Source organism: Stenella coeruleoalba (genome assembly GCF_951394435.1).
Source record: "Stenella coeruleoalba genome assembly, chromosome: 21".
In the NCBI taxonomy this organism is placed as follows: Eukaryota; Metazoa; Chordata; class Mammalia; order Artiodactyla; family Delphinidae; genus Stenella; species Stenella coeruleoalba.
In genome coordinates, this window is record NC_137167.1 from 21,543,275 (window position 1) to 21,565,818 (window position 22,544).

The 22,544-nt window shown below is 38.4% G+C and overlaps 1 long non-coding RNA gene across 2 annotated transcripts in view; it reads right to left on the minus strand.

Annotated features, from left to right (window-relative positions):
- The window catches only part of LOC307179868, a 57,280-nt gene extending 35,028 nt beyond the window's left edge, over positions 1 to 22,252 (minus strand). Inside the window, exons 1-4 of one of the 2 annotated variants that reach the window (XR_013825573.1) lie at positions 22,069 to 22,252; positions 21,894 to 21,986; positions 20,685 to 20,769; positions 14,605 to 14,729 (exon numbers count right to left, since the gene is read on the minus strand). This is a non-coding gene — a long non-coding RNA (uncharacterized lncRNA). Of the gene's footprint in view, positions 1 to 14,604; positions 14,730 to 20,684; positions 20,996 to 21,893; positions 21,987 to 22,068 lie in introns of those variants that run through there. The other variant, XR_013825574.1, reaches the window with a different exon arrangement.
- Positions 22,253 to 22,544: the final 292 nt, after the last annotated feature.

The following is a 22,544-nucleotide window of genomic DNA, read 5'->3' on the forward strand; positions in this document are numbered from 1 at the left end:
TTTCAAACTCTTTTAAAGCCAAAAACTCACATTGTGTGTGTGTGTTTATACTTACTTAGGTATATATAGAAAATGAAAGAGAACGTTTACAAAACGGTACCACACCAATAGCAACACACTCTGGTAACTTCTATTCTAGGTACTTTTCAATTATCTTTCTCAATCTGAAAAAGATCATCTACAAAAAACTATGGTGGCAACATCATTTTTATTGGAGAAAATTTGAACACTTTCTCCATGAATTTGGGAATAAGACTAAGATGTTCACTAACACCACTACCAGTCAGCATCGTACCAGAGGTGTTATCCAGTTCACTTAAACAAGGAAAACAAATGAAGTTATAAAGATTGGAAAGAAAGTAAACTTAAATCACGTCAGGATTGTATATGTAGAAAATCCAATGCTTGGTTGGGAGATTCTTCAAAACCAGGATTGTCCAATTCCCTAGTTTATCTTTTTTTGTTGTTGTTTTTTTTTTGCAGTACGCGGGCCTCTCACTGCCGTGGCCTCTCCCGCTGCGGAGCACAGGCTCCGGACATGCAGGCTCAGCGGCCATGGCTCACGGGCCCAGCCGCTCCGCGGCATGTGGGATCTTCCCAGACCAGGGCACGAACCCGTGTCCCCTGCATCGGCAGGCGGACTCTCAACCACTGCGCCACCAAGGAAGCCCCTTAGTTTATCATTTTAATCAATAATCTATAATATCTTTATTTTCAGCTAATGAAAACATAGCATGTGTTCAATACATACTTTTTTTGAGGTAGATACATACAATGAGTGAGAGTGAGATTCAAATTCTAATTGTAGGTAGGCTTTGAACCAAAATTGTAAATTTTCATAACATGGTTTTAATGTCTAAAATCATTTACAGTTTCAAATCTCTTTATCAAATTTTCATACAAACTTCTTCTCTGAATGAATAAATTTCTTAGCATACAGACATTAATACTATTATAGAACTGTTAAAACTAATAATTCAAATGCCCAGTGAATGCCTAACAAAGTTAGCTTAACTATACTAGGAATGAGTATATCAGTTATCAAATGCTAAGTACAGACTTAAGTATGTAGAATAAAGCAAATACCTTCCAAAGATTGTCTTTCCATCTTTAGCTCTATTCTGCCTTTTATTTTCATGTTATCAAGTAAAGAAATTAGGTGTGTATGGGTATCTGTGTGAGTGTGAATGTGTGTGTGTGTGTGTTTGGGTGTGTGTTCTGCAGGTAACACTGGGTGATTCTACGAGTGCTCCACAGCCAAGACGTTTCTAGGGCAAAGGAGCTGGAACTTTAGTACCTGGTTGCCTCTGGGAAAACTACCTTGGTTAACAGGAATTGATCCAACAGGCTTTTTGGCTAGCATCCAGCTCAATAGCAGGTCACATTTTTCAAAAATGAGTTTTTAATTTTGTATATTTATTTATTTATTTTGGAACTCCACTGGGACTTTTCAGGATTTAAACTTGTATTACTTTTTAAATATATTCTCCTAAGGATATTTAAAAGTTCTCTTTCATGTACAGCTTCAAATTGAGTTCAGAAACTCAAGGCAAGGATATTCGGTGTGTCTTAACCCTTAAAGTTAATGACTTCTAATTAACCCAGCAAGAAGCTAATGACCTGTAATCACTTGCCAATTGATTCTTTTTTTTTTTTTTTTTTTGGTAAAATTAGTCTGGGTGAAACTGAGAGGGCTCTGGCTGGTGGGGAAAAGCAGAGGAGGATCCATGTTTAAGAAGTCACTCACAAGTGAGTTCTGAAAGATATTCAGGGTAATGGGAACCATATTTGTGGTCTTTTGCCAATTATTATAAGACCTATGAATGGTGTTGTAAATAAAATGCACGTATTGGAGACTCTATAACTGAAACAATGAGGCAGTCGTTATCTAATGTCATTTCAGTGACCTTAGTGCTTATCACTTGCAACAATTCAGTTACAAAAAGAGGAATACACAGCAAAACTATGCATCAGATAATTGATTTTATGAGATACTTCACTTACAAAGATATATATATACTTTGATGAAAGCTGTTCTATAAGAAGATGGCAGAACATGTATGGTTATGAATCACATAAACATTTATTAAGAATCTGCCTTTGAGCCAGAATCTGGGCTATCCATTGGGCATTGAAAGATGAATAACCCACAGACCCTTTCTCCAGGAGTTTACACTGTCCCAGATTAATGAATAATCACCTAGAGCAAGGAACCCTATGACAAAGAAATACTTTACAGAGTATAAATTTTGAAAATGCATGCATAATCCTCTCAGGTCCTTCATACAGAGCACACATATATTTTTATACCTCTTAGAATTTGCCAGTTACTAGCAATATTGAAGTTCAGGAGGCTGACAAAGGAATCTCAACACAAGGAAGATTTGATGGAACAGTGGTATTGGCTAGCCTTATTTGAATTGTAAGAAATGTTCCAGAGAACATTCAAAAGCAGTCCCTACAATTCCAGCTATGGAACGAGATATCTAGTTTAAGACTAACACTATTCAAAAGCATTATGCGTTAAAAAGAGTGGTTTGTGACTAGGTATAATTGGTTGTAACAGAGTGATAAGACACTGGAAAAAATTGTCATTATTCATTACTATTTTTCAAGATAAGAAAACATACAGAGAAGCCTGACATTATGGAACAATTTTCACAACCATGATGTAAAAAGCTGTACCAATAAGGAGAAATTTTTTTTTTTTTTTTTTTGCGGCACGCGGGCCTCTCACTGCTGTGGCCTCTCCCGTTGCGGAGCAACAGGCTCCGGACGCGCAGGCTTAGCGGCCATGGCTCATGGGCCCAGCCGCTCCTCAGCATGTGGGATCTTCCCGGACCAGGGCACAAACCCGTGTCCCCTGCATCGGCAGGCGGACTCTCAACCACTGCGCCACCAGGGAAGCCCAATAAGGAGAAATTTTAAAATAAAATAAAGCAAAAAAAAAAGTACAGTGCTTCAAACACTATCTTTTTTCCCCCTTAGAGCATGGTTGAGAGCAATTCAGCCCTACAATTTTTTTCCAACAGAGAAACAAGAAGGTCAGGGTTATCAGCAGCACTGGGCTCACCAAGCCACGGCCCTTTCTGCCTCTAAACGTGGTCAATACCTGCTTCCTCACCAGTCCTGCAGTGAGTCACCCACTGACTCACTCACTTTTAGCTGGCACCCCTCTTTTTAAGTGCCTGTCAAATATCCTACTTACTACTATGGCAAGAAAAAAATCATCAGAGTAGGAGAGTAAAGGAAAAAAAAAGTAGATGTTGTTGTTTTAGACCAGAGCCTGGCCTTTCTTCTGGTTTCTCTTCTCATCCCCCAAAGCCATTTTCTCCTACTGCTCTCTATACGATGCCTCTCAGCACCACAAATCTCCAGGCGATCTAGTTTGAAAACTCAGGTAAGTTCAACCCTACCTGCTATTTGTACCAGTAAAACACAGCATGTTATCCTTGCAAATAAATATACATAAAGATCATCAATTAATCTTTCCTCCAAACTACACAATCCTCTGAGTAAAATTAATAATTACAGACACACTTATGCTCTATTAGCATGAGTAAAATGTTTATGGAAAGAACCTTAGCTAAGTAGATGCAAATGATGGTAAATCACAGGCACAGAATCTTTACTTTGCTGTTTCCTCTGGAAGGAAATTTCCTAAGATCTTTCCCTGCTTTCTTCTCATTTTTGAGGGCTCAGTTCAGATGCCATCTACTGAGAATGGCCATTCTTAACTATCGCCTTTCATGAAACACCCCAAACTCCCTTTTCCACATTACCTTGTTTAGTTCTTACAGCACTTTGATTTTTATTTATTGTTCTTTTGTTAATTGGCTGTCTGTCTCTCCCATTAGCCTGTAAGCTCCATGAGAGCTGAGAACTTGCCTTTCTGATTCACCTCACTATTTCCAGTGCCTAGAATCATGCTTGGCATATAGTAGGTACTCATGAATATCCAATCAGTGGACGAATGAACAAATGAAATGCTCATGTTTTTGTTGTAAAGGAAAGGATTATATAGAAAAAAAAGGTGACCACCTGCAAACCAAGCGCAAGACTAATTTTACATGGAAGTATTTGTAGTTTACCAGGCAGCACTTATTACACACTTGAATTTTCAGACCTGTATGAATCTTCCTGAAATTGTACATATAATAACCATCTTTATAAGTGTGGAGAATATGCAAAAGACCCCACACATAACAATGGCAAATGCACAGTATTACAGTGAAGTAAAATGGCTTCTCTATGTGACAACTGGCTCAAAGTTAAATTTCTAAGTAATTGATTTAGAATCGTTACCTGTTTTTTTAAAAATGAATTTGCAGATTGAGACACACTAACTCTATCCACATTGTAAACTCATGAAACATAGCAATTATAAATTGATCAAAGTAGATGAGAGCAATAAAAATTCATAACCTAGTTCCCACATAGGTAGGTCACCTATGAACAACCAATTAAGCAATATAATACAAAAGAACAGGAATTATCCATTTTCATCTATATTCTAATTGTGTTAAATGTTGTTGCACAATATGATTTTGAATTCTCATTGAAAAGAAGACCTTAAAAAATGAATGGTATTTTCTTAGCCATAAAATCAAAATCTGAGTTGCATGACTCTTAAAGTACTTTTCCTGGCTAATCCACTTTTTGCTATTAAAAGTGTGATAAATTATTATATGATTCAAAACCATAATATAACTAAAGGAAATGATCGTTTGAAAGGATTTTGATTGAATTATGTTTCAAATTATGTCTCAAGAGTACTTGCCTAAAACACATTATTTTTCTCCGTATTTTTAAGTGTCAGATCTGCTATAAGGCAGAACTTTAGGTAGCAAGCTAGAAAAATTCACTTGTAGATTAACAATAGGCGTTTTCATGTATTTTGGATAGAACAAAGCTGTCTGAATTCATTCTGTATTGATTAAGAGAAAAAAACAGTATATAAAAATTATGTTTTGTAAACTCTACACCTTTCCTTGGTCTTGCCACTGGGGAAATTTTTGTTTTATGTTAAACCCCAGTGATGAAGAGCTATGTGATTCATTTCAATATCTGTACTCAAAAAAAAAAAAAGAAAATTAGATTAAAATATAATAAGGAAATTTCAGAACCAGGGTTCATTTTACTGTAAGAGGTGGACAGATGTGGGGGAATGTGGATTTGCTAACCTAGAATCTTTTTTTTTCACTGTAAAGATAATTAATTCTCTTTCTATACTGTAATATCGTTCAAGTCAGACCTGCAAGAAAAATTGATTCTGAAAATCTGACATAGCCGTGCTGGAATTCCATAGGATTACCTTGAAGATTTACTATCAAGAGCACGTCCTTACACAGCTGAAGGTTTGGGAAAATATTAAACCTATAAAAGTTAAGTGTCAAAAAAAAAAAAAAAGTTAAGTGTCAATTTGTTAAAATCAATGACACAAAATTAGAACAATTTATCGTGAAACAACATGGAGACTTGTAGATATACATCTAGTACAGTCAAGTATTCAGTCATTACAATGTAAAGCATTTTGAAATATTTTTAAAACCAAATTTGTAGTCACAACAATTTCTGAGCCTCTTTTTCACTGCACTAAAAATTTGTTTTAGTTATTTTCCCAAAGATGCTTATAAAGTGCACCAATACTCTGTGACGTGATCAATAAATGCTGATGATTGATTGATTGATGTCTTGGTCCTGGACAGAAGAGTTTCTAAGTCACCCGTGCCTTCTTGCAAGACAAAGACTACAGTACGGAATTGTACATATTATAAAGTCACCCCTCTGAACTTGTGTGTAATTCATACCATCTATGTAAATTCTGAAAATTTTCTGTAAAACAGACAAGGCCATGGCTAAGTTCAATGTATATTGTGCAAGAGAGTATTATTTAAAAGCTTTTACAATAAATGCTGGAGAAGGTGTGGAGAAAAGGGAGCACTCTTGCACTGCTGGTGGGAATGTGAATTGGTACAGCCACTATGGAGAAGAGTATGGAGGTTCCTTAAAAAACTACAAATAGAACTACCATATGACCCAGCAATCCCACTACTGGGCATATACCCTGAGAAAACCGTAATTCAAAAAGAGTCATGTACCACAATGTTCATTGCAGCTCTATTTACAATAGCCCGGAGATCGAAACAACCTAAGTGTCCATCATTGAATGAATGGATAAAGAAGATGTGGCACATATATACAATGGAATATTACTCAGCCATAAAAAGAAACGAAATTGAGCTATTTGTAATGAGGTGGATGGACCTAGAGTCTGTCATACAGAGTGAAGTAAGTCAGAAAGAGAAAGACAAATACTGTATATGCTAACACATATATATGGAATTTAAGGAAAAAAAAGGTCATGAAGAACCTAGGGGTAAGACGGGAATAAAGACGCAGACCTACTAGAGAATGGACTCGAGGACACGGGGAGGGGGAAGGGTAAGCTGTGACGAAGTGAGAGAGTGGCATAGACATATATACACTACCAAACGTAAAATAGATAGCTAGTGGGAAGCAGCCGCATGGCACAGGGAGATCAGCTCGGTGCTTTGTGACCACCTAGAGGGGTGGGATAGGAAGGGTGGGAGGGAGGGAGACGCAAGAGGGAAGAGATATGGGAACATATGTATATGTATAACTGATTCACTTTGTTATAAAGCAGAAACTAACACACCATTGTAAAGCAATTATACTCCAATAAAGATGTAAAAAAAAAAAAGCTTTTAATTGAGAAAAATTAAATAGTTTACATTATTTATATTTTCTAAATTCTCTTGTGTTTCTTTCTCACAACCACTGCTGAACATAAATTTGCCTTTCCTTAATGAAATCACTTCTAAGGACATAGTCATTTGAATATGACTTACTTTAAAAAAAAAAAAAAACCAAGTCCAGAAATGATATTGCAACTTCACATTCTCATGACACCTTGGTCAAAATCCTGAGAAAATATTGACAAAGTTATTATTTTAAGATATTAAATACCAATAATAATATGTGTGGCAATCTAGCTAAATAGCACACTAAAACCCACCCTGTTAAGAATGTCAGGAAAAATTAGTTCAGGGAAAACAACAAAAAATTTTAGATTAATTTAAAATTATTGAGTTATATCCAGACTCAGTCTTTCTTCTCTCCTCTAATTTTTACATATTTTTAGAGAATCCTGATGATATAAAGATGAATGAAAGCCAGCTCATAATAGAGCCCATTCTTCAGTCTATTGGAAGAGATATATGTGAATAATAATAAAGATACGAGCTATGATATGTGGAAACTGTAGCCCTCATACATTGCTGGTGGGACTATAGAATGGTGCAGCCAGATTGGAAAAGATTTTGGCAGTTCCTCAAAATGTGAAACATAGAATTACCACACTATCCAGCGATTCCACTCCCAGGTATCACCCAAGAGAAATAAAAGCTTATATCTATACAAAAACTTGTACACAAATATTCATAGCAGCTTTTATTCATAATAGCTGAAAATGGAAACAATCCAAATGTCCATCTACTGATAAATGAATAAATTAAACGTGATATATTCATACAATGGACTATTACTCATCAAGAAAAAAAATGAATTACTGATACATGCTACAACATAGCTAAACCTCAAAAGCATTCTAACTGAAGAAGTCAGTGACAAAAGACCACATATATTTATCTGTTTTTACGAAATGCCCAGGATAGGCAAATCTACAGAGCAAGAAAGTAAATTAGTGGTTGTCTAGGGGGAAGAAGCGGTAGGTGGAGGTGGAAGGGAGGGAGCAGAGTCACTGAGAATGAGCAGTAGGGTTTTGGGGCAATAAAAATGTTCTAAATCTAGATGATATGGCTGCACAATTCTGTGAATATACATTTAAACAGGTAAATGTTATAGTATACAGCTTATAGATCATGTATCAATAAAGCTATTAAAATACAAGGCAATATGTTATAAAATAAAAATAAAAAGCAAAGCACTCCTGAGGATGGAAAAGAGAATAAGTAATTCCTTGTGTGGTAGGGCAAGGGACGAAACGGAATATTCGAGGTTTCCCAGAAGAGAACATTTTTAAGCCAGATCTTGAAGAATTAGTAGAAATTCTCTAAGTTGAGAACATTTATCATGTTAGACAGAGAGGCGAAAGCATGAACACAGGAAAAAAACATAGTTTATTTGATGAATGATTGAGTAGCGGGAGGACAGATAGACTTATGGGAGGAAAGGCATTTGGAGTGATAGGGAATGGTAGAAAATAGACTCAAAAGACAGGTAGAGAACAGGACTCCTTAAAGCCCTTTAGGCCATGCTAAAAAAAAAGAGATACATTTCTTTGTATTTGACAGAACGCTATTGAAGCTTTTCTTAAGAAAATTAGCATACTCCTTTTTGTTTTAGAGAAATAAAACACAACTCTTCTAGATAAGATTTCCATCTCTGATCAAAATTGTCTATGGAATCTAGGAATTAATAAGACACTCATTATAAGACACTGATTTTGACTGCTCATCAACTGAATAAGTAGGAAGAGCGGAACTCTTCCACTTTCTGAGAAAGATTTCTTTTAACTTTGCGGTTCAAGAGGGAGCTGATATAATCTTACAGACAAACCTTCCTGGCCACAGGTCTATCCAGGGATATTCTTGAGCCAAGTAAAGTCAATCATAGTAACCATGACACGGTCCAAAGTCTTTGGTCCTTTGTCACCATTTTTTTTTTCTCTAATTGGGACTAAGAAATGAGATCCCCTTTCTGTTTGATTGTTTGATGGTAAAACTGAAAAGATAAGGTAATCCAAAAGTCACTAATTTTATTGGTGCCAGTGTCATAGAGAATGTCTGTTTACGAAAATTAAGTAGAAAAGCAAAAACTGGCAGCAGTAAGAAACGAGGGGCATCCTGATGGTATTCAAATCCATGGTTCTAGCAAGCTCCGAGGCCACACCCTGCCCCTCTTGGTAATGGGAGCCTAATTTCCTCTTTTGGGTGAAGCTGGCTAAAGTTGAATTTCTGTCACTTGTGGCAAAATATTTCAAACAGTAGTAGAGTTAGCCAGTTTAAGCAGTAGATACTTGCTGGCTTATTTGATGCACCACAATTTATCAGTCACCTGATATCTATGACCTTCTGGTTTGGCTAGAACGTGGATATTAAACTCAGAAGCAAGAACAATGTGTATGTGCTGTGAAAGGGGAACTGAAAAGGGAAGAAATGAAAAAGTTTCATAAATTTTTAACGTCCGTTCCTAGCCAATAGATGGATGTTATCATATCCTAAATGGACACATTTACTCTTAGAAAGTCATTGGCAACTAAGAATGTAGGTCAGAGATTCCAAATATCTAGGATGTGTGTCAACTCTCCCTCCATACTTTTGGCAGGCATGGCTAGCTGACAACAGAATTTTACTAAACCTGGATGTGCCCTAGAATTCTTCATGAACAGCTCTCTAGGAAGCCACTGACAATTAAGTAGAGTCTGCATGCAAGATAAAATCTACTTGCCAGCCTGGATTAGGTTAGTGATAATTATCTTAATAAAATCATTATGACCCCTTTTCTCTCTTCTCTATAAAGTTAAACCTTACTATCAGTTTAAGACAGAAAGCCTGCTTTCAGGAATCTATTATTCATGTATTCCACAGTGTCATTTTAAGCAAGGGGTCACCTTTCCCAATGTATGTGCATTTTAATCCTTTACTACAAACATTGGATGAAAGGATTTCCTTTTGGTGATAAAGAATTTCAGGCATCTGAGAGCAAATGGAAGAGTTATTTTAGGAAGACTTTTTCCCAGAGTTCCTGAAAGCCCACCATGTGTTTGGGGCTAATCCCCCCTTTTCGGAAGTCATACCACCTCTATTCCACCCACCAGGCCCACTCTAGACAAAGAGAATTTGAGAGAAAGTTTGACCTGGTTTATTAAATGAACTGCCCGTAGTTCATTTTATAGAATAGTTCAGAAATCTGTCAAACCTGATTTCAATATCCCTCAATATTCTATAGACCTAAAGTTAAAAATAATATGTATTTTTTCTACCTGGTACATTCTCTGATTTCTCTTAGCCAAGGTAGGGGTGGGGGGATATCAACCAGCTGCTTCTAGAAGCTAAGCTCCTGAATCCTTGCAACAACTGTCGGGAGCCTGTTCTCTTACACACACACACACACACACACACACACACACACCCCCCACACACCCCTACACCCACCCCCACACCCCACCCCACCTCCACACCCTCCCCACACACACACCCCACACACACCCACACACCCCACACACACACCCACACACACACATCCCACACACACACACCCCCACACGACTATGACAAACTAAGGAAATCATATTAATTTAATTTAAGGCACATACACACATTTATACCAAAAGTGGAAATCCAGAAAGTGTGCATGGAGTGAAAACCTCGTCTCCTTTTTCCCCTCCTAAAGAAGTCCCATTGTTCTTTGTCTTTCTCACGAAGTTGTCAAAAACAATGAAGAGCCTGAGATTTTATCCTAACTAGAAGCTAATTAGGTAGCTCACCAAAGTTCCATGGATTCTGTCAAAAGTCATGAGACTCAGAAGTCAGTGACAAACGACTTTGTTATTCAAGAAATAACAGTAGCCAGAATAACCGCATTTTCCTGCTCCAGTTCCACAAGCCTAATTCCCAAAGGGCAACTCAAAGAGGTTCAGGTGACATTTGTACCTGCAGTGGGTTGTATTAGAGGAGAAGAAACCTGGGTTTAGGGAATTCAAGTCTTTTATAATGGGCAGTAAACGTGTCTGCCCATTTGTGCTACAGGAATATATTATGGTATGGTATGGTATGGTATGGTATGGTATAATATAATATGGTATATATAGTATCTTTATTATTATTATTATTATATTAAGCAAATCTGTCTTTTGCTCTAGAGACACTATCTGTATCTTCCAAGGCTGGTTAATATTTAAAAAAATCCTTAGAAAAATAGCACAAGAACAATAGCAGTCAGTGCCTCTGCTCACAAGACATGTAAAAATGAGACACGTGGAAAATTATCTCTCAACAGATGTGTACAACAGATTCTTATTTGTTAAGTCAATATGGGTTGATTATATTAAAAGTCATAGAAGTCCAATTAAATTAATAATGATCAATAGATTTCATGATAAATGTTCTCATTGAGAATTTCTGAATGTAATATTAACTGATTATTGTCATGTAATGGTAAAAAATACTGTCAATGTATAAATTCAGAAAATCAAATTTCAAAAGGAAGTAGTGGCCATTTTATCCCTATCTTATTCCAAGAGTGGAACGCACATTGAAAACAATCCGGGAAGAATTTTATAATTAGAGCAGCAGCTTCATCAATCTGAAATCAACCATTTAAAGATGGTGTAGTACATATTGGACATTGGTTTGCCTTTGTGACAAATGTGTAAAAAATATTTTTATTTTAATTATGTGTGACCCAGAAAGCCAGCTTTATTTTAGATAAAATAGGTAACTGACTAAAATAAGCATCATATATTTATGCCCTCAAATGACAGCTCACTTCAGATTTTATAACGTAAATCTATAATCAATAGTAGTTTAAAAGTATGCTACTGCTAACTAGAAATAAAATTTGACACGCACTCCCCTTCAATCACTTAATAAAGTGATTGAAGTAATTCCAATATTTTTACTATAAACTTGTCAGGTGTGTAAAATGCCATTACCATGCACATGACTCACATAGAAGCTGTGCTTACCACTGTGGAACAGGTGATGATCTCACTTCCAAACTTGCTTCTGCTCATGAAGGGCCCTCATCTCTCACTTCAGGCACAAATTGGTCCCTGCCTTCCCCTATAACTTCAAGGTCTTATCTTCCCTAGGTTGGCATCTCACAAGGGACCCTAAACAAGGGAGGCATTTTTAGGAGCCGCCATAGAATTGCTGTACATTATTTGAGTGATACGCCAGTTGGTAATCCGGCATGAACTTGATCCAAGGCCACATCTGGTGGGCGTCAGACTGGATTGAACCTTTCGGGCCACCTGAGCTCCATGCTATTATCCAGGACTGTATCCATGGTTTCAAGGCTCTAAAAACTCCAAACTCTAATAGTTTCCTTTAGCTCCTGTGCTCCCGACTTGTCTATTCCTTTCCAAGCATATGTTTAAGGGACCATATACCAGGTCATTACAGTTCAATTGAAAGACTTTGTAGAGGCAAAGTTGCCTTTCTTTAGAATGAGCCTGCGTAAGTAGATATTCAAATATTTCCTCTCTGTCGTACTCCTTGTTAACACACTAATGTTTCACTTGTCATCAGGCCGGCCTGTGCCTTGTGCTAACAATTCCTTCATTCTTTTGTCACTGCACGTAAATCTTCACCCTGTTCAAATTAGCCCATTTCAACTTGTTCTCCTCGAGTGTGGCTCCCTGATCAACACATTGCTGTCAGTTTCCAACATGGAAGAAAACCAGCATGCCTTCCACCTTCCATGAGGGTTGGTTCAATTTTAAGAACGCTGATAGCCAGCAGCTTAATGACCACTTTTGGGTTTTTTTCTCTATTTCCTGCCTGTCTAAGCAGCAGAGTGTATGAGACTGAATGAACCCAGTAAATGTGGTACTGGTTTGTATTTTTCTTGAATGAAAAGCCATAATTAGTTTGTTTCCTTTATACAGTGTAAAACGAACAAGATGGATTAGAGTGGTTGCTTCAAGTAATGATGCAATTAAGATGTGTGTGCACTGCTAAGTGAATTCATAATCTTTAGGAAATTCTTTTCAGTTATGACTAGTGCATCGTAAGCAATGTTTTAGCTTTTAAAACCTCAACAAATGTTTATTTTTTTCCTTAACATGCCGAACTAGACTTTATTGACATACTGGCCTACAAATGTTGGTGTTTAAATTTTAGCTGGCTAGAAATGCTCTAGAAAGGTTCATAATCAAGCCTGAAAATCTGAATTACCTAAAGAGCACTTGTTAAAAACTGCCCTAATGCACTCACTGAAACTAACAGTCGACAGCTTGGATTTTATGTATTTCTTGCTTCTAAGAGCTTGCTATGAATTAAATCTGTATGGCCTGACAATAACATTATCTGAACATTCAAAACTAATTACATTGCTGCAAATATTCTGCAGGAAGCTAAATCAATATGAAATTCAAAAGTGCACAGCAAGCTTATTTGCTTCATAATATACTTATTTACCATTTTTAAATTATAGCATTGTGATTTTTGAAATTCCATCCTAATTTGGTGGAATGATGAAATTTCATCATTCCATCCTAACTTGTCTTTCATTACTACCAAAACATAATCAATCAGAAATGCACAGAGAATTTGTTCATTCAACAATTATAACCACCATTCAATAATTCATATCTAATGAACCAGAAAATATTCTCACGTGTATTATAATTATCTTTGTACATGTTTTATATTACTCTATCTCATTTTCATCAGCCAAAGAACCTAGTTTAGTACATTGAACATACATACACACATATTTGTTGAAGGAAGTGCTGGAGGGAAGCGGGGAAGGGAAGGAAGCAAAAGGAAAGAGGGAATACCCACTTTTAGATTTTTTAATTAATTATTTTACACATTTTCAAAAGTTAAATATAAGTTTAATTGTAACTGGGCAAGGGTATCATGAAAAGGTTCTGATTTTTGCAGTGAATCTTTAAAATTATTTCAACCCTCTGCATAAAATTTACTTTTAGAAGAAGTTGAGACTATGATGGTAAATACTTTATCTCAGGGATAAGTTAATAGAAATATTTCCTGGTTTTAACATCCTAATATTTTACAAAGGCGTTTGGTATTCTCTAAATTAAATATGTTTAAGTATACTTACATTTTATAAACAATTAACTAATCCATATTTTCCCCAAATGTGAAACCATTCCATCACCATTTTCAAATATGTTTACTTAGCTTTAACTTAAAAAGAAGTAATATAAAGACCAATATTTGTGCTAATGATAATCAAGTTCTTCAGTAACTATGAGTTTTCACAAGATTTTTTTGGCAGGGGTTCCTAAGATTTTGGTCATCAAAATAAGGAAGGTTTTCTTTCCTTTTCTTAACTTTGAGGTATTCTATCTTTCTCTTGTACTTGTAACTCAAGCTTTGGAAATGGCATCTTGTGGTTAGCCTCAAAGTGAGCATCTTATACCTTCAACTCAAATTATATTTATGTTGACCAATTCTAAATTTTAATTTCAAACACAGCTGTTTCCTCCAAGCTCCAAATATCTCCAACTGCCTAATCAACATTACAGTTCAAAAGCTGTGTTATTTTCACTTAAAAATGAACTTAGATGTCAGTGTATTACTCCTTATCTTTCTGTTTGGATCAGTGGCACCTATACCCCATGTGACACATGCCTGAAATAATTTTGGACCCTCCTGCATGGTGACAACCACCTTTTCTCTAAATTGTGCTGGAATTGGACTTTTCTTGGGAAAGAATTGTAGTCACAGACTGGAAGGCTTGTGATGCTTTAACGTGTGAAAATAATCACCCACGTACTTCTTCCTGATTTAAGGATGTTAGATACAGACTCAGTAAGAAGCATGTTATTTAAAAGCAAAGCTCAAGAACTGTAATATGATCTTTTACCTTGTGTATCAAGTGATCTTGAATGTCCAGGTGACTACAACATTGAGAAGCTGTACCATATTCAAGAGCCAGCAGCAAGATGCCACAAAGTCCTTTTGTATCTCCATCAGGATTTACAAGTGTTTCTGACAAAAGATGAAAGGTGACACCATTTGAGATACACCATAAACTAGTGAAGATTCAGTCCGCATGCTGCACTTTCTCTAACTCTCTTTCAAGCCTTACTCATCAGTTATTGATTGTTGACCAATGTATTACAGGTGATCAAATACTTATCCCTGAACATAAACTATTCCAACTATTCCAAATAATTCCAAACTATTCCAAGGATTTTCTACACTTTTCCAGTATTTCATGGAAAGACTAGATTTCCAGGATTCTTGGTGTTTCCAAATTCCATGATGTCCTCTGTAACTTGCTCAGCGAACAAACCTGATGTGTGAGATGCTTATCACAAAACAAACTTATTTGAATTATTGTTTTCATTAACTTTTCCAGAACTCTATTTTATCCTACTTTCAGATTAAGAAAAAGAAAAAAAAAAGCGGTCCCATTATTTTCTGAACATTCTTAGGTAATTTCAGTGTCCAATGGTGACTTTTAAGACATAAAATACAAACTAAATTTTTAACAAAATAGAATATTAGAATGTTTAGTTCCATGAAATAATCAACAGTTTGACCTTCATTCAAAGATATTCTCTCTTCTGTCATTAGCTAAGGTAAGGGAAATGATCAGCCTCTTCCCTTCTCCCTCTCCCTCCTCCTTTCTCAGTAGCTACTACTTCTGCCCTCCCAGGTTCAGGGCAGGAAGGATTGGAGGGTAGGAAGACAGATCAGGAAAATCCTTATTGAATTGGTAGGCAGGTTTCATTCTCTGAGTCTGGAAGTTGTTTGAAGAAAACTCTCTCCTCTTTGCAAGTTATTAGGTTTTCCGGAGCCTCCCTTTCCTTGCTCTACCCCGCCCTCTGTTCATTCGTAGGGATCTCTGACTTGTAATTCTCCTCTATTCTGGCCGCTTAGTCCTTCTGTAGCTTTTCAGAATTCAGAGGTTGAACTCTAGCAGTTCTCTTCAGGCGTATGTACAGAGGGCTGTGGGGAGTGGGGACAGGGCAGGAGGAAAATAATTAAACCAACCATAATCTTATTTCCACCTTGTTCTAGTCATCAGTCAACTCAGCCTTTGAGTCGGGAGAAAAGAATTGTAAAAAGACATTTTGAGATGAGACATTGAGGACACAAGAATTATAAAGGAAGTTTCAATGGGCCCTACAGGAGAATTACTTCCACTCAGCGTATAAAAAAGGAAATAATGTGATTCAAGTTTTAGACTCACAAATTAATTAAACTTGCACTGTGTTTCCTAAAAACTCTGAGGATCTGTGAATCTATTAAAAAATTCTAGACTATTTTTTCTTCCAGCAATAGGAAGATAGATGCTGCTTTTTTTGCAGTCTTAGAAAGTAATAGTAAAAAACCCAAAAGTTTTCGTTTTATCCACATTCACCCATGGCTGTGTGGATCTGACCTAACCTGCTCACTGGTAGAATTCAGTCTCAGCCTCCATTCTGTCTGTTACATGGCATTGTAAAGCTGAAATTGCCTAAGACCTTGAATTTAAATTCCAAGCAATAGTTTGGAAAATCCCACAATGGCAAAAAATTTTGGCAGCAAGCATGGAAAAGTGCGCTTTGTCAGGACAAAAGGACAGACCTGACCCCTGGAAGTAGTGAGACGCTCTTCACAGAACGTTTCCTTTTTTTTTTTTTTAACATCTTTATTGGAGTATAATTGCTTCACAATGGTGTGCTAGCTTGTGCTTTACAACAAAATGAATCAGTTATACATATACATATGTTCCCATATCTCTTCCCTCTTGCGTCTCCCTCCCTCCCACCCTCCCTATCCCACCTCTCCAGGCGGTCACAAAGCACCGAGCTGACATCCCTGTGCCATGCGGCTGCTTCCCACTAGCTATCTACCTTATGTTTGTTAGTGTATATATGTCCATGCCTCTCTCTCGCTTTGTCACAGCTCACCTTTCCCCCTCCCCATATCCTCAAGTCCCTTCTCCAGTAGGTCTGTGTCTTTATTCCTGTCTTACCCCTAGGTTCTTCGTGACATTTTTTTTCTTAAATTCCATATATATGTGTTAGCATACGGTATTTGTCTTTCTCTTCCTGACTTACTTCACTCTGTATGACAGGCTCTAGGTCTATCCACCTCATTACAAATAGCTCAATTTCGTTTCTTTTTATGGCTGAGTAATATTCCATTGTATATATGTGCCACATCTTCTTTATCCATTCATCCGACGATGGGCACTTAGGTTGTTTCCATCTCCGGGCTATTGTAAATAGAGCTGCAATGAACATTTTGGTACATGACTCTTTTTTAATTTTGGTTTTCTCAGGGTATATGCCCAGTAGTGAGATTGCTGGGTCATACGGTAGTTCTATTTGTAGTTTTTTAAGGAACCTCCATACTGTTCTCCATAGTGGCTGAACCAATTCACATTTCCACCAGCAGTGCAAGAGTGTTCCCTTTTCTCCACACCCTCTCCAGCATTTATTGTTTCTAGATTTTTTGATGATGGCCATTCTGACTGGTGTGAGATGATATCTCATTGTAGTTTTGATTGCATTTCTCTAATGATTAGTGATGTTGAGCATTCGTTCATGTGTTTGTTGGCAGTCTGTATATCTTATTTGGAGAAATGTCTGTTTAGGTCTTCTGCCCATTTTTGGGTTGGGTTGTTTGTGTTTTTGATATTGAGCTGCATGAGTTGCTTGTATGTTGTGGAGATTAATCCTTTGTCAGTTGCTTCATTTGCAAATATTTTCTCCCATTCTGAGGGTTGTCTTTTCGTCTTGTTTATGGTTTCCTTTGCTGTGCAAAAGCTTTGAAGTTTCATTAGGTCCCATTTGTTTATTTTTGTTTTTATTTCCATTTCTCTAGGAGATGGGTCAAAAAGGATCTTGCTGTGATTTATGTCATAGAATGGTTTCCATTTACATGAAATATCTTTTTCCATCCCCTTACTTTCAGTCTGTATGTGTCTCTAGGTCTGAAGTGGGTCTCTTGTAGACAGCAAATATATGGGTCTTGTTTTTGTATCCATTCAGCCAATCTGTGTCTTTTGGTGGGAGCATTCAGTCCATTTACATTTAAGGTAATTATTCATATGTATGTTCCTATTCCCATTTTCTTAATTGTTTTGGGTTCATTATTGTAGGTCTTTTCCTTCTCCTGTGTTTCTTGCCTAGAGAAGTTCCTTTAGCAGTTGTTGTAAAGCTGGTTTGGTGGTGCTGAACTCTCTCAGCTTTTGTCTGTAAAGGTTTTAATTTCCCCATCAAATCTGAATGAGATCCTTGCTGGGCAGAGTAATCTTGGTTGCAGGTTTTTCTCCTTCATCACTTTAAATATGTCCTGCCAGTCCCTTCTGGCTTGCAGAGTTTCTGCTGAAAGATCAGCTGTTAACCTTATGGGGATTCCCTTTTGTGTTATTTGTTGTTTTTCCCTTGCTGCTTTTAATATGTTTTCTTTGTATTTAATTTTTGACAGTTTGACTAATATGTGTCTTGGCATATTTCTCCTTGGATTTATCCTGTGCTTCCAAGATTTGATTAACTATTTCCTTTCCCATATTAGGGAAGTTTTCAACTATAATCTCTTCAAATATTTTCTGTCCCTTTCTTTTTCTCTTCTTCTTCTGGAACCCCTATAATTCGAATGTTGGTGCGTTTAATGTTGTCCCAGAGGTCTCTGAGACTGTCCTCAGTTCTTTTCATTCTTTTTTCTTTATTCTGCTCTGCAGTAGTTATTTCCACTATTTTATCTTCCAGGTCACTTATCCATTCTTCTGCCTCAGTTATTCTGCTATTGATCTCATCTAGAGTATTTTTCATTTCATTTATTGTGTTGTTCATCATTGTTTGTTTCATTTTTAGTTCTTCTAGGTCCTTGTTAAATGTTTCTTGCATTTTCTCTATTGTATTTCCAAGATTTTGGATCATCTTTACTATCATTATTCTGAATTCTTTTTCAGGTAGACTGCCTATTTCCTCTTCATTTGTTAGGTCTGATGGGTTTTTATCTTGCTCCTTCATCTGCTGTGTGTTTTTCTGTCTTCTCATTTTGCTTATCTTACTGTGTTTGGGGTCTCCTTTTTGCAGGCTGCAGGTTCATAGTTCCCCTTGTTTTTGGTGTCTGTCCCCAGTGGCTAAAGTTGGTTCAGTGGGTTGTGTAGGCTTCCTGGTGGAGGGGACTAGTGCCTGTGTTCTGGTGGATGAGGCTGGATCTTGTCTTTCTGGTGGGCAGGTCCACGTCTGGTGGTGTGTTTTGGGGTGTCTGTGGACTTATTATCATTTTGGGCAGCCTCTCTGCTAATGGATGGGGTTGTGTTCCTGTCTTGCTAGTTGTTTGGCATAGGATGTCCAGCACTGTAGCTTGCTGGTCATTGAGTGAAGCTGGGTGCTGGTGTTGAGATGAAGATCTCTGGGAGATTTTCGCCATCTGATATTATGTGGAGCTGGGAGATCTCTTGTGGACCAGTGTCCTGAAGTTGGCTCTCCCACCTCAGAGGCACAGCACTAACTCCTGGCTGCAGCACCAAGAGCCTTTCATCCACACGGCTCAGAAGAAAAGGGAGAAAAAGTAGAAAGAATTAGTAGAAGTAGAAAGAAAGAAAGAAAGAAAGAAAGAAAGGAGGGAGGGAGGGAGGGAGAGAGGGAGGAAGGAAGAAGGAGGGAAGGAAGGAAAAGAGAAAGAAAAGATAAAGTAAAATAAAATAAAGTAAGATAAAATATAATAAAGTTATTTAAAAATAATTATTAAGAGCAAAAAACAAAACAGAAAAAAAACAGACGGATAGAACCCTCGGAGAAATGGTGGAAGCAAAGCTATACAGACAAAATCTCACACAGAAGCATACACATACACACTCACAAAAAGAGGAAAAGGGGAAAAAATCATAAATCTTGCTCTCAAAGTCCACCTCCTTAATTTGGGATGATTCATTGTCTATTCAGGTATTCCACAGATGCAGGGTATATCAAGTTGATTGTGGAGCTTTAATCCGCTGCTCCTGAGGCTGCTGGGAGAGATTTCCCTTTCTCTTCTTTGTTCTCACAGCTCCCAGGGGCTCAGCTTTGGATTTGGCCTCGCCTCTGTGTGTAGGTCGCTGGAGGGCGTCTGTTCTTCGCTCAAACAGGACGGGGTTAAAGGAGCCGCTGACTCGGGGGCTCTGGCTCACTCAGGCCGGGGGGAGGGAGGGGCACGAAGTGCGGGGCGAGCCTGCTGCGGCAGAGGCCGGCGGGACGTTGCATCAGCCTGAGGCGCGCCGTGCGTTCTCCCGGGGGGAGTTTTCCCTGGATCACAGGAACCCGGCAGTGGCGGGCTGCACAGGCTCCCCGGAAGGGAGGTGTGGATAGTGACCTGTGCTCGCACACAGGCTTCTTGGTGGCGGCAGCAGCAGCCCTAGCGTCTCATGCCTGTCTCTGGGGTCTGCGCTTTTAGCCGCGGCTCGCGCCCGTCTCTAGAGCTCCTTTAAGCAGCTCTGAATCCCCACTCCTCGGGCACCAGGAAACAAAGAGGCAAGAAAAAGTCTCTTGCCTCTTCGGCAGGTCCAGACTTTTCCCCCGACTCCCTCCCGGTCAGCCGTGGCGCACTAACCCCCTGCAGGCTGTGTTCACGCCGCCAACCCCAGTCCTCTCCCTGCTTTCCGACCGAAGCCCGAGCCTCAGCTCCCAGCCCCGCCCGCCCCGCCCGCCCCACCCGCCCCGCCGGGTGAGCAGACAAACCCCTCGGGCTGGTGAGTGCCGGGTTGGCACCCATCCTCTGTGCGGGAATCTCTCCGCTTTGCCCCCCCACCCCGCACCCCTGTTGCTGTGCTCTCCTCCGCGGCTCCGAAGCTTTCCCCCTGCGCCACCCGCAGTCTCCACCCGCGAAGGGGCTTCCTAGTGTGTAGAAAGCTTTCCTCCTTCACAGCTCCCTCCCACAGGTGCAGGTCCCGTCCCTATCCTTTTGTCTCTGTTTATTCTTTTTTTTTTTCCCTACCCAGGTACGTGGGGGTTTTCTTACCTTTTGGGAGGTCTGAGGTCTTCTGCCAGCGTTCAGTAGGTGTTCTGTAGGAGTTGTTCCACGTGTACATGTATTTCTGGTGTATCTGTGGGGAGGAAGGTAATCTCCGCGTCTTACTCTTCCGCCATCTTCCCAGAAGTCCCAACTAACATTTCGCACAGAACGTTTCTTAAAGTCAAAGCATGTACTGGCTGGTTAGAAACTCCCCTCCAACCAAGTCTCTTGGAAGGTTAAAATTATACCAATTCAATGTCAGAGCTTTCAGTGCAGGGTTGATATTGAAGTGTGGTATTTAATTCAATGGGATGGAATTTTCCGGTACAATTAAATCCAAAGCTATGGCTAATGTGACTATAAAAAGGGCATTTGATTATCCAAGTACTGTGACCCAGAGAATATGTTTATTCATTTAAAATGTTCAAGATATTGAGAAGTAAATTGATAAGTGATTTGTTAACTGAAGCGGGGAGGGGAATAGTAGGAAGAGGATTAGCAAAAGGCAAGAAGAAGATTAGAAGAAAATTAGACTTTTAATCTCTTTCTATAATTTTTTCTTTGTTTTTTATATATATTTAAAAGCCTTAAAATGTGCTTATTCATGGACTCACCAGAAACAAATACATAAAGAGAAAGAAATCCAATTGACTTTTAATTGTTGGACACCAAATTATCAATTCAGAAAAATTTCTAGGAGAAATATAAAATTAGGTACTAATGTAAGCACACATGTCCTCTGCATCTTGTGAAGCTACAACATAGCCCAGAGAAGCTGAGCACACATTAACCAGGGCCAAGATATAGCCAATCAAGACCATTAAGCAGCATGAAGTCAGTCTAGAAAACTACAGGTCTGGATGGGGACTGCTTATACTTCTTCCTAAGATAGATATTACTTGACTACTGCTATGAAATTTGAATTTATATGTTCTTTCCATTATCTTCACATTATCAATGTATTTATATCCATGCCCTACATACTGTCAACCTATTAAAGTCTATAGTACTTCTTGCAAAGTCAGCCATGTTATTAGTAGCTTATTTATTTATTTAATAATGATGATTGCTAATAATTTATTTCATGATGCTCACAACAAAAACTTAAATTTTCATTTTTCATATGGAAAAATAGGAAGCTTAGTTTTTTCAATTAAGTTCCCCTAGGCCATTTACACAACTAGGAAGTGTCAAAGTCAGAAATTGAATACATACATGTCAACTTCATTCAGGGTGCGTGATCAATTGCTCTTTATTTTCTCCCCCTTTGGGGTTGGCTTCTCATCCACAATGCTTGTCCAGCCCTACCTGTCAAAGGAAAGTGTTCCCTTAAATCAATACTCACTATAGTACTTGTTCTTAAATAATTTGGCCAATTTCCATTGCCTACCTAGTGAACTGCATCTTTTTTTTTTTCTTGGCTGCTTTGGGTCTTCGTTGCTGCGCGCGGGCCTTCTCTAGTTGTGGTCAGCGGGGGCTACTGTTCGTTGCAGTGTGCAGGCTTCTCATTGTGGTGTCTTCTCTTGTTGCGGAGCATGGGCTCTAGGCATGCAGGCTTCAGTAGTTGTGGCACATGGGCTTTGTTGCTTCGCAGCATGTGGGATCTTCCTGGGCCAGGGATCAAACCCCTAGTCCCCTGCATTGGCAGGCGTATTCTTAACCACTGCACCACCAGGGAAGTCCCGTGAACTGCATTTTTAAAGAAGCTTCTAAATACCTAGAAGAGCAAGGCCTAATTCTATCAAGCAATTTTCTATCTGGATGCACTGGAGCCAATGGGCAGGTGAAATATTGGGGACTAGATTTTCTCTCATATCACATTATATAAACAACTTTTAACTCCACCAAAGTGGAAGGAAAGGCCAT